At 39.8% G+C, this 13,486-nt stretch overlaps 1 protein-coding gene across 1 annotated transcript in view; it reads right to left on the bottom strand.

The window, feature by feature from the left end:
• ntrk2a (neurotrophic tyrosine kinase, receptor, type 2a) overlaps positions 1 to 13,486 on the bottom strand; it is a 281,961-nt gene that overhangs the window by 99,457 nt on the left and 169,018 nt on the right. The gene's annotated exons all lie outside the window — the stretch shown is intronic.

Raw genomic sequence — 13,486 nt, 5'->3', positions numbered from 1 at the left:
CAAAAGTGAATTCACCCCTTAGAAACTACGTACATCCCTAAATGTCCAAATTGAGTACTGCTTGTCATTTTCCCTCCAAAATGTCATGTGATTCGTTACAGGAGTGCCGTCAGCATTGCTGCAGAGATTGAAGAGGTGGGGGATCAGCCTGTTAGTGCTCAGACCATATGCCGCACTCTACATCAAATTGGTGTGCATGGCTGTCACCCCAGGAGGAAGCCTCTTCTGAAGACGGTACACAAGAAAGCCCACCCATCTCATCCGACCATAGGACATGGTTCCAGTAATCCATATGCTTTGTTGACATGTCTTCAGCAAACTGTTTGCGGACGGCTTCAAAGAAATACTTATCCACCGTCAGGCGTCTCAGTAGGAAGAAAGCAGTGCACTTTAAACACTATGTATAGTGTGAATGGGGAACTGCTGACCTCAATTTGGGTTGTTCTGAGTTGGTGGGCCCAATAATTTGAAGACCTCTTCAACTCCCCCGACAAACCTTCCCATGAAAAAGCAGATCACATGGACTATGATGTGCGTCTGCCTGTCTCTGGGGTTGAAGTCACTGAGGTGGTTAAAAATCTCCTTGGTGGCAAAGCCCCCGGGGTGGATGAGACCTGCCTGGAGTTTCTAAAGGCTCTGGATTTTATGGGGTTGTCTTGGTTGACACTCTGTAACATCGCGTGGACATCAGGGACAGTCCCTCTGGATTGACAGACCAGGGTGGTGGTCCTCCTTTTCAAAAATATATAGGTATATATCAATGCTGTCAAATTTATCACGTTAATGGGTGGTAATTAATTTTTTAAATTAATCACGTTAAAATATTTGACGCAATTAACGCATGCAAGGAATGACCCGTTCATGTGTTGCCTCAAACAGCTTACAATTACGTCGTTTTAGCACATTGAGAGCGAAAAGGCAGAGAAATGCGAGTGGACACAGGCATTCATTGGACTGCACCATTTATTGGCTTACGCTTTGGCAACTCTTTCACAACAAATATAGGTACTGTGGGGAACGACGTGGGGAAGAATGACAGGAGACAATCTTTTTCTTAACACGCTTAATCGAACACAACGCAGAACATACTGTATACCATTTGCAGCAACTACTGACAGTCATGGTTGCCCGACTTCCCATCATGCGTTTTTGGCGGAACAGTTAAGTCGCTACAGTATCATTGAGTGAAAGCACAACAAAAATAATATTCCTATCTCTCACAGAAGACGATCTTTTTTTAACACGCTTAATTGAACACAACGCAGAACATATTGTATACAATTTGCTGCCACCACTGACAGTCATGGTTGCCCGACTTCCCATCATGCATTTGGGTGGAACAGTTAAGTTGCTACAGTATCATTTAGTGAAAGCACAACAAAAATAATATTCCTATCTCTCAAAAAAAATAATGTTCACAAAAAGAAAAATGCTCAATGCAAAGAGAACTGGCATTCCCAATCAAAATAGCTATGCAAAATAAATATGAAACTTACTCAGACTTTGCCTTGGCTGGATCTCTAATTAATTTAAAACTCAGCATTGACACTTTGTGGTGTATTTCAATCACTACCTTACGAAGTTAAAGACACTGTGGAAGAACGGCAGGAAGCCCATGTGACCTCCTGCTTGGCGACGTCAACAATGGCGAGCTATTAGTTTATTTTTTTGATTGAAAATTTTACAAATTTTATTAAAACGAAAACATTAAGAGGGGTTTTAATATCAAATTACTATAACTTGTACTCAAATTTATCTTTTAAGAAGTACACGTCTTTTTATCCGTAGATCCCTTTAACAGAAAGAATGTGAATAATGTTAATGCCATCTTGTGGATTTATTGTTATAATAAACAACTACAGTACTTATGTACAATATGTTGAATGTTTATGTCCCTCTTGTGTTTCCATTCTTTCCATTCTAACAATAATTTACAGACAAATATGGCATATCTTAGAGATGTTTTGAAATTGTGATTAATTACGAATAATTAATTTTTAAGCTTTCATTAACTCGATTAAAAATTTTAATCGTTTGACAGCCCTAGTATATGGCGGAAAACACAGACAAGACTGAAAAAGCAGTTTCTGCTCTTGCACTCCTCTTTAAAAGAAACTGCTGTATTTTAAGTCAAAACAACTGTTGTGTTTGACAGAACAATATGTCTATATGCTACATTAGCAGATTCATGGCGCATTAAGCCCCCGAACTATTTTTAATTTGTCCCCGTTTACAGACGTAGCGCAACCGCTTTTGTTTCAACCCAGCCATAAAACGAAGGTAATTAATTACATTTATTATTCAAAATGTCGTTTTTAGCTTAGAATCATTAATTGATGTCTCATATTTCGTTTAAAAAAAAAAAAACACTTAAAAAAATTATTAACTAACATATTATAAACTTTTAAACAAATTATGTCACAATGAAAAAAATGGCGTCTTTAAAAAAGTCACGGATATCTACCTAATAACTATCGCTTAATTGAAATTTTTTTGTTACTGTCGCATTTTCTGCGATATGTTAGATGATAAATAATCGATCCAAACAAAGAAAAATTGAAAAAAAAAAAAATGTTAAAAGGTAATATATATGAAAAAGAAAATCTCGACTACTCCTTGACGTCTGCGATTTCTGCATCGCGACCCTTGTTATATTACCATGTTTCACCCATAAAATCCCCCAAAAATCCAGCTGTGGTCATTCACATTTGTGTCTTGACACTCCATGGTACATGCTACATGGAGGTTTTGGATCAAAACAAGGTTAGTACGCGATAATAACTTGTTAAAGTCATGGCGTCTGTAATTCTGCTCTCGCGTGCCCTCACCTCCAGATAGGGTTTTGCTGTTTAAAAAACATTTTTTTAAATGCCCTCCTGTTCAAAAATTTTTTTCCCCCAGAAAATTTACATTTTTAACTTTCCAATGATGTATCAAACATGCATATCGGACAATTTTGAAAGTTGGCCAGTTGGGGGTCTCAGAGCGGGACTTCAAGTCACCTGAGTCTTTTCCGCCATGTATACAGTATACTGTACGTTTGTCGAAAGATCTATTGTCCGACACTGTATTTTGGATCTACCAGTCAGTCGTGACAGTTGCATTGGGGATCTGGGGGCGACAATGAATCTCTGTTTTCCTTTTTTAACATTTAAACTGTATATTTTACCAAGAAAATCCAAATTTATTTTCCAAAGTCACCTTCCCTGATTCGTCTTTCCTGAAACTGCCAGACACGCAATGCACAATTGGTATTCAAAGTATTAAACAGCACAGTATTGACATGTGAAAATATAATGCAAACAACATGCCGTGAAGGAGACAAGTGAAAAACGCACCGAAAATGAAAAGGGTTTGTTTTGCCAACAGTGTGTAGGTGTCATTAGCACATAATTAAGCCAGCGAAAAACAGAAACTTAGTGTTTTCATACACCTTTCCGACATCAGTGACAAATTTGTGCGCTAGTAGTGTGAGCCACAAACAACATCACAAAATTGGCAGTAGGGGTAAACTAATTTCAGTTTGAGTCACATCACAGAAAGTAAAGAATTATTCAACTACACACACAAACACACACATCCATATTAAAAACATCAGCGTGGCTCAAGGCCAGTGCATTATGAGCTGGGATTGATTTCCCATGAGCATAAAATGACAATGGATGTCTTTCCTCTCCTGCGCCCGCATCAAATGAATTTTAAGATCCAGCTGCAGCCGAGGGGACGTGACTGAGGATAAAGTGTGCATTCGGGTGTGTGTTCTGTGTGTCAAGCTTGACCAGCTGGCTTGTGCGTGTGCACGTGGGTGACTCTTGAGGACTGAAAACACCTCGACAAGGGCAGCGCAATGAAAATGGATAGCTGAGTGTTGATGCAGTTGTTGATCAGAATCATGAGAGGATTTTAAGTATCCACATTTGCCTTTGACACACAACAGTTGTGCTCAACACAACCAAACAGTCGAGGGAAGTATTTGGTATTAAGCCTCTCATGCCTTTAAATTGATGAATAAATTTGCAGGATGGACACCATTCCCATGCTCTGCCTTTACGTAGACGTTCCGCGACCCACTCTGCCACTGCTGTAAATATGCTGTAGTATCATTTGTATATGAAATTCCTATTATTATAACACTAATTTTATTATGAAAAAAAAGTCATATACAGTGGGGCAAATAAGTATTTAGTCAACCACCAATTGTGCAAGTTCTCCAACTTGAAAAGATTAGAGAGGCCTGTAATTGTCAACATGGGTAAACCTCAACCATGAGAGACAGAATGTGGAAAAAAAACAGAAAATCACATTGTTTGATTTTTAAAGAATTTATTTCCAAATTAGAGTGGAAAATAAGTATTTGGTCACCTACAAACAAGCAAGATTTCTGGCTGTCAAAAAGGTCTACCTTCTTCTAACGAGGTCTAACGAGGCTCCACTCGTTACCTATATTAATGGCACCTGTTTTAACTCATTATCGGTATAAAAGACACCTGTCCACATCCTCAGTCAGTCACACTCCAAACTTCACCATGGCCAAGACCAAAGAGCCATCGAAGGACACCAGAGACAAAATTGTAGACCTGCAGCAGGCTGGGAAGACTGAATCTGCAATAAGTAGAACGCTTGGTGTAAAGAAATCAATTGTGGGAGCAATAATTAGAAAATGGAAGATATACAAGACCACTGATAATCTCCCTCGATCTGGGGCTCCATGCAAGATCTCACCCTGTGGCGTCAAAATGATAACAAGAACGGTGAGAAAAAAATTCCACAACCACACGGGGGGACCTAGTGAATGACCTACAGAGAGCTGGGACCACAGTAACAAAGACTATCAGTAACACAATGCGCCGCTAGGGACTCAAATCCTGCACTGCCAGACGTGTCCCCGTGCTGAAGAAAATACACGTCCAGGCCCGTCTGCGGTTCGCTAGAGAGCATTTGGATGATCTAGAAGAGGACTGGGAGAATGTGTTATAGTCAGACGAAGAACACCATACCCACTGTTAAGCATCGGGGTGGAAACATCATGCTTTGGGGCTGTTTTTCTGCAAAGGGACCAGGACGACTGATCTGCGTAAAGGAAAGAATGAATGGGGCCATGTATCGAGAGATTTTGAGTGAAAATCTCCTTCCGTCAGCAAGGGCATTGAAGATGAGACGTGGCTGGGTCTTTCAGCGTGACAATGATCCCAAACACACAGCCAGGGCAACAAAGGAGTGGCTTCGTAAGAAGCATTTCAAGGTCCTGAAGTGGCCTAGCCAGTCTCCAGATCTCAACCCCATAGAAAATCTGTGGAGGGAGCTGAAAGTCTGTGTTGCCCGACGACAGCCCCAAAACATCACTGCTCTAGAGGAGATCTGCATGGAGGAATGGGCCAAAATACCAGCAACAGTGTGTGAAAAGCTTGTGAAGAGTTACAAAAAACGTTTGGCCTCCGTTATTGCCAACAAAGGGTACATAACAAAGTATTGAGATGAACTTTTGGTATTGACCAAATACTTATTTTCAACCATGATTTGCAAATAAATTCTTTAAAAATCAAAATATGTTATTTTCTGTTTTTTTTTTTTTTCCACATTCTCTCTCTCATGGTTGAGGTTTACCCATGTTGACAATTACAGGCCTCTCTACTATTTTCAAGTGGGAGAACTTGCACAATTAGTGGTTGACTAAATACTTATTTGCCCCACTGTAGAACTTAAAAATACATTAAAAAAAAAGAAAACACATCCGCACTGTAAAAATACACGCGATACATTTCTTTAACGTTGGACACTAAAAAATAAAATTTGTTATTTATTGATTTTATTAATTTCAAATTGATCAGCAACATTAACTCACGAAGACAATATGCCAAACAATTAGACCGAAAAAAACAAAAATTAATAGAACAAAAACGACTACGTCAATGGACAGAGGGACAGTTTTTATTTTTGCTGCAGGCAGTATCAGCTCCTTTCCTGCGGTGTGGGTTATTTTGCACTGAGCAACTTGGTATGCAACTTTATATGACGCTAACAATGCTCGCTGGTTGATGTAACACCGACAAAGCCGGAGGATTGTTGGCAATATTCGGCACGTTTTCGCTGAAAAAAATAATCCCTGCTGTCTGCTGCAAACATTTTCAGACAAAGTCAACAGACTGGCCTTTCCTCGTCTCCCACTGTACTAAAAGTCAAAGCCAAATGCTACATATGCTTTGTCATATTTCCTTGTCTTAGCTTTTCATATCTCCAGTGCTCTTTGCTGTGTGCTCTTGTTTGGTTCAAAAATATTGCGCACACACTGAAAATCAGAGCGGCACTGCCACCCACTGAGTGGATGTGCAATTACACTTTATTCTAGTTCGAAAAAAAAGTATGTTCCCCCAAGGTCACAGGCGCCACCCCTGGGGGGCCCGCCCCACTATTTGAGAAGTACTGCTTTAAAGGGAAACAATGGCACAGGAAAAAAAAAAAACAGTTGAAAATGTCAGCCTTGACACAGAGTCTACATAGGGTATTTGCAAGCTTAAAGAAGACAAATTGAATACTTTTTTAAGGCCACGGATGAAATTTAATGCCTCTCGTTTAGCAAATATGACCACAGGGAGTGACAGCGAAACACGTGCTCAAGCTTTTATTTCACTATTTTTCAATAATAGTTCTGCTCTGTCTATAAAATGAGAATGAATGTTTTTATGACCGTTGAACAGTGGCTTTAATGATGCATTGACAACCACATTATTAACAACACTGTAAAAAATGAAACCCTGTTACATTTACGGTAATATATTGGCAGCTGTGGTTGCCAGAATTTTACTGTTAAAAATGTGGGGAAACCGTAAAATAAATGTAAAAACGGTATAGTGCTTAGGTGACTGTAAATTTTAAGTTAAACCTTTGAAAATTTCTTTTAACTGACAATTAAGGTAGTAAAATATAATATTGTTAGATTTAATTCTGTAATCGATATATAAACAGTTTTGATACTTTATCTGTTGACACCCACACCAGTCAGAATTCAAAGTCTAGCTATCATATTGGCCATCAAACGTGCTAACGACTGAGCTACTGCAGACCAGTTAGAAGACAACAAGACTCTCTGAGGGCTTAAAAGGATCCACGGATAAAAAGACTTATAGTTCTTAAAAGATAAACTTTATTATCAGTTAAAATAATTTGATATTAAAACCCCTCTTACTGTTTTAGTTTAGTTAACTAGTAGGTCGCCATTGTTGTTGACGTCGCAGGGCGGTGACGTCACTGGTTACGCTGTCGGGCTTCCAGAGTATGACTCAAGCGACATAAACATATCATCTGTTCAGCCCTTTCAATTCAACACTATCGATATTTCACAAAATGAGCAGCAAAAGCAAAATGAACAGTAAAGATGGGATGAGACAAGACGAGAGTAGAAAAAAAACTGTTCTGCCAAAATGTGCTACACCGGATTGTCCTACAAGAGGCGAATTTTACACCCAAGGTACTACCATGCGCTTTCAACTTGTTTTGTTAAGATGCATACAGATAGAACATACTAAAGATGCCTTAAGAAAATACTTAAACGCAGCAATATCAAATAAGGGTGGTTTAGATATGCAACGTGACTAATGTGGTCAACAGATCAACAATTTGGCTTTAAAGGGGAACTTTGAAGTAAGGCTGGCCAACCATGTTTTTGAATAATATCAATGGCTAAACAATTATAAGCATATTTTCATTATTTTTTTTAACGCAACCCTTCCAGATTCTTTGTTTAACCCATAGCAACGCCCTTGACAACGAAAATGCTTTTCTTCGGCAATCTTCGGAAATTACGTCACACCAAGACGTGCGAGGGAAGTCCACCATAGAACAGTATTGTTTGTTGCATTGCTTCTCGGTAAGATGCCACAGCGGTGTGTGGCGATGTTTTGTTCTCGCTCAAACGAAAAGTTGTATGAGTGGCCAAAGGATAGCAAGGCACATAAATGGACATCTTTCGTTCGCACGAAGCGAATGAATTTCACGCCATCATCGAGTAGTGTTCTCTGCTGCAAACACTTCGAAGATGCCTGCTTCCTTAACCGGTCTGCTTATGATCAAGGATTTGCCAAAAAGTAAGTGTGATTTTTGGATAGATGACTGATGACTTTGTCAAAGCATAGCTGTCTACTGTTGTGGAATTGAACAGTATAAGCTATGAGAGCCGCTGACAGGTGACAGCTGAAAAATAGCGTGTTGGTTTAGCGTAGCCATTGAGTCAATCTCGCAGCGAATCAGCGAGCGCGCAGGTCACGCAGTGAATCATGGGAAATGTAGTCTCGGGACAACACTGAAGTGGTGCTTTGTAATCTGTTCGCTTGTGTGAAAAAACAACATTTCCTCACGCCATTAGACGCCAATTCCTGCCGAGAGCTGTGCCGAGCTGTGTTCTAACTTTTCCATAAGAACTGCTCCGTGTGTTAATAAAGAGACAAGGTTGTCAGCGTGTCGTGTGTTCGATACATTTGTAAACAAAAAGCTCATAACAAGACACTATGCACAATCCGTTTAAGAGACGCTGGAGTGGGAGGCGAGGAGGAGATCGGCGAGAAGCAAAACTTCGCGGTCGAATGTGGCGGCAGTCCGCTATTATTTTGTTTTCTTATTGTTGCCACAATAAAGTGGAGAAAGCCATCGAAGACTCATCTCCTTCTTTCCCCCCAACGTTTTTATATTATTATTTTATATGCACGAGAGCTGCCGGATCTGCCAAAATGAACATGAAGTCTGATTATTATTTTTTTTAACAATGTCATCAGATAGACAAAAACATAACATTATTTGCAAATGCCTGCATCTTCAAATCATAAAAGTAATAACAGCCTATATCTTACCAATGTTGTAATCTCGATGGGTCTTGTATCCATTCCATGTCAGGTAGTCTAGGTACATTGTTTGCATTCTGATTAGCGTCTGGCTAATACATGTTAGATCCAACATAAAATTCCAAGCTCCTCTTCTTCCTCCAACGCTTCAAAAACTTGGATCTCCTCCTTTGCGCTCGGTCTATCGCTTATATCGCTGTTTGAATCATTGTTTGAAGGGCTTTGTTTGGCGGCAGTATGTATGGAGCTGCCAACGCTGTTCCCGGTGTGACGTATCACTTCCGGGTTCGTCCCCTTTCAGGCTCGAAATTCGGAAACGCGATTATTTTGTCAAATATACAACATATAAATTATTTTTTCATGCTTTATTTGGTGGACAATGTTTAATTACTTCACTTGTGACCCTATTTGGCATGTGAAGAAATTAGTTCACACTACAGCTTTAAATCACTAGTAGTCCCAGAGAATTCGGATACTCCTAATAGTCCCAAGCAATGGTTGATTTGGCCTCTCCCCCGGAAGAACAAAGAGGTGGCCAAAATAACCCAAGTGCTTTTCTAATTGGCGAGTCGTTGTCCAACGGACAACAGCATTTCATATGGACATGCAACCATTATATACATTGTGTTGGAAGGCGGCCCAAACAGAGGGGAACACACTACGGTTGAACTATGTTCTAGAATGTATAATGTAATAACGTGTACAACATGAAAAGTAACATCAGTTTCTTTGCTGAGTAACTAATGACTCTTACAATGATGTAACTGACTTCCTTCTCCCAAAAAGTGAGTTAGTAACTTGTAACTAACTAATTACTTTTTGAAGTAAGATTAACAACACTGTACAGTACATACCACCTTCATAACAATTAGGACTATTAGGACCTTCAGTCATTGTTTCATTGTGTTCAAAGCAACTGTTCAGGGCCGTGTTCTTCTCACGACACAAATTCAGCCTGGTATCGTTTTTCTAGAAAGATTTCACACATTTTCTTGTACTAACTTCAGACACAAATAACACAATCCATGCTCCATGCCCCTGATTTAGTCCTTCTAAACTATTGATACAATTCCTGCTTTACACTTAAATTGCAGTTCTAAAACACTTTTTTTTTTTTTCAAAACAATGTGTGTGGAGTATAGGAGTGAGTTAAAAAAATGTGTAAAAAGTGTAAAACTCCATAAATAAATGTAGCTTGACTTAGGAAAATAAATGAATAATGAATGAACGAATGAATGACTTGAACTGACAAAAAGTATCACATGTATGGTTCAACCGTGGTGTGTTCCCCTCCGTTTGGGCCACATACCAACACAATGTATGTCTAGTTGTCAGGCCGAGACGACGAGGCGGGCCTAGCTGCGGAGTTTCAGGCAAAAAAAAACCAACTTTCATTTAGAAAACAGAGGTTCTTCCGCTGGCATGCAGGGATGAGAAAAAGTACCAACATAAAGCGCTCCAAACAGAGGTATAACTCAGGACAACCACAATCAAAAGTTCAAACGAAAGCACTCCAAAAGGAGGAAAAGTACAAACATGAAACACTCCAAATGGAGGAAAAAGCCAAGATAACTATGATCACAAGTTCAAACAAAAAGCACTCCAAGTGGAGGATAAAATCTAGACAACTATGATTGCTATGAGACAAGGCTGGCATGACCAACATGGGTAGCAAGACACTTCTGCACAAGACAAGGAAAACTAAGGCAATATATACATAAACGATGTAATGGGGAACAGGTGGAAACAATAGATGATTAGGTGACAAGAGGAAGGGCAAGTACACAAACACGAGGAGGGTGAAACCTACAAAATAAAACAGGAAATTACATGACATGACACTAGTGGTTGTAGTTACATATGAATGGTAGCTCTCTGTCGGACAATGACTTGCTAATTCAAAAGTACTTGGGTCATTTGGGGTTTTCCGGAGGAAGGGCCAATTTGGCCTTTGCTTGGGAATATTAGGAGTATTTGTCTTGGGAAAGGCCGATTCGGCCTCTGTCGGGTTTTCGAGTGTTAAAGCTACAACAAGAAAACATAATGCTTAAAAGTATGAGAGGGAAACACATGCAAAAAATATTTTGAGCCAATGAAAAGGTAATAAAAGACACAATTAAAACCCAAATAGTAAGTACTCGCTGCTTTTAATCGATGAGCGCGTGTGTTGGACGACTCGCCGCATAGAAGAAATTGCATTAACAGGGTAGTATTTGTCGAGTGACCGTTACAATCTACAACATCACCCCGACCTTCCATTGCGCGTTTAAAACATTGTGCCATCCGTAGGTCAAAACATGTACTAAATATTATAGATTTTTAAATCAATGGCACTATTTTATGTGTTTCTAGTAACATATTTTAGTAAAAAAGAACAATTGTAGCTTATTAGAACCTATAAGCCTTTAAGTCCGAAGTTCCCTTTAACTCATATGCTCCCAAAAACGTATGAATACATTCCATTTTTAATTGTTTAAGTGTCCCAAAGACATATTTATACGTCTTTTATGTTTTTTTTTTCATAAGAGACATCTCTGGGTTCTGATTCAACTGAGCTCCGAAGCAGAAAGCTGAAAATCCATTTAAAAGCATTAAAACTGGCCACTGGAGGGCAGTAGCGCATTTGGCAAGACCCGCAACTCGATTCAATGGCAACGAACGGCCAGGCCGCACGGTCGGAGCGCCGGCGGTAGGATGCCAGGCGGTGGATGACCGAGCAGAACAACCGAGAGGACGCCCAGGATGCCAGGCGCTGGACGACGGAGCAGAACGACCGGGACCACCAGTGCAGCGGAAGATGCCGTTGAGTCCGTGCTGCTCGCCGAGCAGACCCCGCAGAGACTCAAAAAAATCCATCTTTATGAGACAGGCAGCGATGAGGGAAAAGTTTACCCAGCTGTTGCGGCAACAACAGTGTCATGTTTCAGTTTAGTTATGTGTAAATAAATTGTTACTTTGTTCTCAAAAGCTCTATTTGTCTTGTTGTTTATGATATTTTGTTAAAGGAAAACATTCAGATATTTGGGATGTCACTAAAGAAAAAAATAGCTGTGTTAAAGTCAAAGTTATGTTTGAAATGTATGCTTTCACAAAGCTCAATTTTCCAAAGAAATTGGAAAATTGCTCAAAATAAGCTATTTTCTAATGCTGATTTCTAAAGAATGGAAAAAGATATGAACCAACTTTTTTTCTGCTAAAAGAAAAGAGTAATCTTTCTTTTGGTGGGTTCCATGTTTATATAGCAATAGAACAGAATTTTCTGTGGGCCTTGCAAAATCAGTCAAAATCCAGTAAAACGGCCTGGAGCGAAGGGCGTTGCTCCGGTGAAAATGGCTGCGAGTGAATGAGTTAACACACTTGGTATTGCTTTTTTCAGTACAACTTCACCTACAGTACATACGCAAATACTTTTTTTTTTTTTTTTTACTATAATCTACAGTATAACGACCCCAATAAACCATTTAACGATCTTTGGGCTAAATGAGCTCATATAGTCATATTGCACACCCCTACTCTGTAGTATACTGTAAATATAAATCTTGTATAATTATGTACAAACATACAGCATATATAGTAGAGATGTCCCGATCCGATATTTGGATCGGATCGGACACCGATATGGGCAAAAAAATACGCATCGGTATCGGATCGGCCGACACGGAAAAATTCCGATCCAGACTTCCGATCCAGTTTTTTTCGAAAGTGCCGTCCGGGTTTTCCAGCGCACCGATCTACATAATCCATTCCAGTTGTTGCTTCGGTTTCCCTAAAATCCGGTCTGCATTTTACGGCACACCTTCAACACACTACATTACCGTCTCCCAATTTACCGAGAGACTTTATCGGTAAAAATGTCAGCTGTGTGGGATCATTTCACCTTAAAGGACGACAAAGACGAAGAGGCAGAGTGCAACATATGCCACAAAGTCAAGCGTGGTGGGAAAGCTATAAGAAGTTTTAATACAACCAACCTAATCACTGGCAGAAACTTTTGCTATGCGTGACAAACTGGCACTCGACAGTCCCAAGGCCCAGGGAGTAACGAGTCATTGCAAGATTAATTACAAGAAGAAGAATCAAGAATTCATTCTGGATGACCAGCCATTATCTCTCGTGAGTAAAGACGCACCATCCAACACATTATGCTGCATTCCAGAGAAGTGGGAAGTCGGATTGATCCCACTTGGATGGTACCAGTTCCGACCTCAAAGCGTTCCAAGCAAATGTAAACAACAAAGATCTTTTTTATTTTGGCCATCTAAAGACATTTTGACCTCCAGCGAACCTGCCTTCCTATAAGCGATCAAATAGTAGAGGAAAAACTACGGCTGCGTTATAGCCCACACTGGAAACTGCCTTTTTTTAGTTACATCCTTTGCTGATCGTCAATATAAAAATATAGCACAACAAAGATAATTCACTGTATGAAGAAAAAAATACATGGCGTCTCAAATAAACTTGATTTACTTCATTATTGTGTTATCATTCGTGTTCTTGAGCGCCATTTTGTCCGGTGATGTCAGTTTGAAACAACTTGAAAGTCGGGGTAGTTATTTTTTCTCCGACTTCGCGACTTGGACCTCCCAGTTCGAGTGGTGTTCCAATGATATTTTCCTAGTCGGAGGTCGGAAAAGTCCGACATCCCACTTTTCTGG

Source organism: Corythoichthys intestinalis, chromosome 3, assembly GCF_030265065.1.
Source record: "Corythoichthys intestinalis isolate RoL2023-P3 chromosome 3, ASM3026506v1, whole genome shotgun sequence".
In the NCBI taxonomy this organism is placed as follows: Eukaryota; Metazoa; Chordata; class Actinopteri; order Syngnathiformes; family Syngnathidae; genus Corythoichthys; species Corythoichthys intestinalis.
This window is presented reverse-complemented; position numbering and strand designations above follow the sequence as displayed.